The following is a 3,361-nucleotide window of genomic DNA, read 5'->3' as shown; positions in this document are numbered from 1 at the left end:
TTCCCCCCGCCACATATTCGGTTTGTGCATAATCAGTGCGGCTTTTTTTCAACAAATTTTATTTCAACAAAAACAGTAACAACATGTAATAAAAACATCTTTAAATGATTATTCCGGAGCATATTCACCATTTACTTCAATTACTGCTCCCCATTTGCCTAGCAGACGGTCAGACCGTCATTTAAAGATGTGTTTTGTTAAATATTGTTATTGTTTTGCTGAATAAAATTTGTTGGAAAAAAAAAGAAAAAGCCGCATTGGCTGTTTTGTAAGTAGCTTGCTAACCAACCACATGGTCCCGGGTTCAGTCCCACTACGTGGCACCCTGGGCAAATGTCTTCTACTATAGCCTCGGACCCACCAAAGCCTTGTGAGTGGATTTGGTAGACGGAAAGTAGAAGAAGCCCGTCGTATATGTATGTGTGTGTATATGTTTGTGTGTACTAGGCTTACAAAGAATAAGCTCTGGGGTTGATTTGCTCAACTAAAGGCAGTACTCCAGCATGGCCACAGTCAAATGACTGAAACAAGTAAAAGAGCAACCCAATAAATAAGCGAAGGCATGACTGAGTGGTAAGACGTTTGCTTTCCAACCACATGGTTTTCGGTTCAGTCCCACTGAGTGACACCTTGAGAGAGTGTCTTCGGGTCAATCAGATCTTTGCGAGTGGATCTGGTAGACGGAAATTAATAGAAGCCCGTCGTATAAATGTGTGTGTGTGTGTGTGTTTGTCCCCTACCACAGTTTGTTGATGTGTTTACATCCCCCTAACTTAGCGGTTTGGCAAAACAACCAATAGAATAAATACCAGGTAAATAAGTACTGCGTTGATTCGTTCGACTGAAAACCTTCAACGCAGTGCCCCAGCATGGCCGCAGTCTAACGACTAACAAGTAAAGGATAAAAGGTATATGTTACACTATCATACATAATTTGTGGACAATATATTTTTTTGCTTTATTACTTTGTTTAAAGTATTTAAAATGTGATATTTTTCTTTGTTAAAATCGTGATCCTTTTTTTTCTGTAAATTCTTTTTCCGGACACCTTAAGTAAATATGCCCCCCTCAAAAATAAAATACAGATTATTTGATAGTTAACCTTTAAGCATTTAAATATTCCTTCCGCTTATTCGGGTTATCCAAGCCTAATTTTGTAATTACTCATTCATTGTCTCGCGAGTAAATGAACTTAAAACAAAAGCCTCACTTTTTCAACACCCGTTGCAAGTAAGTACTATAAGATTCTTAAAACACAACACTCTGCAGATTGATATTAAATGTACTTTCTCTAATGGTAAGATTGTTTTACAAGGTTTGATGATGGTGAATGAATACCGTCAATATCACCTCCACCACCACGTCCACCTTCACCATCATCATCTATCCTACCGTACAATAACATTGGCTACCAATTCTTTCTCCACTACCACCGTTGCCTCCGCAACCATCTGTTTCTGTTTTTAAACTTTACAATTTTATCACAAGAAAAGAGAAAGTAAATTTAATATCGATCTTGGGGCCCGTTTCTATCAAAGTTTATATCTTGCATAATATGTCGTCCATTTTTTTTAACATTATGGTGTACTTTAAAGATTTGGCTGCTCTTTTTAGCAAGTTCAGAATGCCTACTGTTCCCATGGGCTAGACAGTCACAACTTACAATATATTCGGCAATCGTGGCTTCAATCAGCTGAAATTACTTAATTTTAAATGCATATAACTTTTTATTATTAATTTTAAAAAAAATGAATACAATTTTCGTCATTAACGCGCAAAACTACAACAGAACTTCACTTTTTGAAAATTTGAAAAATCTTCAAGTGGTCCGCTTCTAGCCTAATCACTATGACAACTTCTACCATCCAGTCAAAATGATGCAGGACTGCCCCTCCCACTTAATGGCACTATGGCATGGCAATATTTATTAACGAGTACCGAGGATACCCGTTAACCTTACAACAATCATAGTTGGAAGGGAGACAACTGCCGATCTTAAACGAACAACAAAACAATAAGCTCGCCATACATGTATCTGCTCGGGTCATGTATCTGTGAGACTAATAATTCCTTCTACTATAGGCACAAGACCTGAAATTATGCGCGGAAAGGCTACTCGATTACATCGATCACAGTGCTCAACTAGTACTTACTTCGGCAACCTTTCGGTTAATGTCTATAACATCATGAGCGATTGTGTGACTTCATTTATCTGCTCGACAGAGCTGAGTAGTCCAAACACACACTCATTCTTGACTAACATCGTATAATAATACCGAAACGTTACCCTTCGGAATCTTATTTGAAAGACTCCGAAAGGATGAAATGTAAATTAACCTCGGTGGCATTTGAACTTAGAACATAAGTCTTTAGTATTTTTGCCCGACGTAAGGTAGCGCGCTGGCAGAAACGTTAGCACGCTGGGCGAAATGCTTAGCTGTATTTCGTCTGCCGTTACGTTCTGAGTTCAAATTCCGCCGAGGTCGACTTTGCCTTTCATCCTTTCAGGGTCGATAAATTATGTACCAGTTACGCACTAGGGTCGATGTAATCGACTTAATCCCTTTGTCTGTCCTTGTTTGACCCCTCTATGTTTAGCCCCTTGTGGGCAATAAAGAAATAAGAAAATTGTCTATTGTTTTAAGAGTTTGAAATTATCTGTTTGTCTCATTGACATGTCAATAAACGTGGGACTAATTTCCATCCTTTTGGCTAGTATTATTTTTAGTACTTATATTAACCTGCTGTAGTGGAGGCGCAATGGCCCAGTGGTTAGGGCAGCGGACTCGCAGTCAGAGGATTGCGGTTTCGATTCCCAGACCGGGCGTTGTGAGTGTTTATTGAGCGAAAACACTTAAAGCTCCACGAGGCTCCGGCAGGGGATGGTGGCGAACCCTGCTGTACTCTTTCCCCAACAACTTTCTCTCACTCTTCCTTCCTGTTTCTGTTGTGCCTGTAATTCAAAGGGTCAGCCTTGTCACACTGTGTTACGCTGAATATCTCCGAAAACTACGTTAAGGGTACACGTGTGTGTGGAGCCAATTTCACGAGCAGGCTGTTCCGTTGATCGGATCAACTGGAACCCTCGACGTCGTAAGCGACGGAGTGCCAACATAACCTGCTGCACAGGTTATTTATTTATGCGCCCTTTTAAATGGGCCCGGTTTCCCGGTTTCTATGGTGTATGTGTTCCCCCCAGCTGGACAGGACGCCAGTCCATCGCAGCGTTACTCGAGAAACAAGAAGAAAGTGTGAGAGAAAGAGTACAACAGGAGTCGCCACCCTGCTAGAGCCTCGTGGGGCTTTAGGCGTTTTTGCCCAACAAACACACACAACGCCCGGTCTGGGAATCGAAACCGCG

General features: G+C 40.9%; 1 protein-coding gene across 3 annotated transcripts in view; it reads left to right on the top strand.

Annotated features, from left to right (window-relative positions):
* Window positions 1-3,361, top strand: part of LOC128248322 (fatty acid amide hydrolase 1-like) — a 26,783-nt gene that overhangs the window by 913 nt on the left and 22,509 nt on the right. Inside the window, exon 1 of one of the 3 annotated variants that reach the window (XM_052969266.1) lies at window positions 1,135-1,230. The exons of the other annotated variants lie outside the window; for them this stretch is intronic. The gene's annotated coding sequence lies outside the window, so the exon portion shown is untranslated. Of the gene's footprint in view, window positions 1-1,134; window positions 1,231-3,361 lie in introns of those variants that run through there. 3 annotated transcript variants of the gene reach the window in all.

The sequence above is a fragment of the Octopus bimaculoides genome, chromosome 7, assembly GCF_001194135.2.
Source record: "Octopus bimaculoides isolate UCB-OBI-ISO-001 chromosome 7, ASM119413v2, whole genome shotgun sequence".
NCBI classification, from domain to species: domain Eukaryota; kingdom Metazoa; phylum Mollusca; class Cephalopoda; order Octopoda; family Octopodidae; genus Octopus; species Octopus bimaculoides.
The sequence above is the reverse complement of the archived record's forward strand: the minus strand, read 5'-3'. Positions and strand labels throughout refer to the sequence as shown.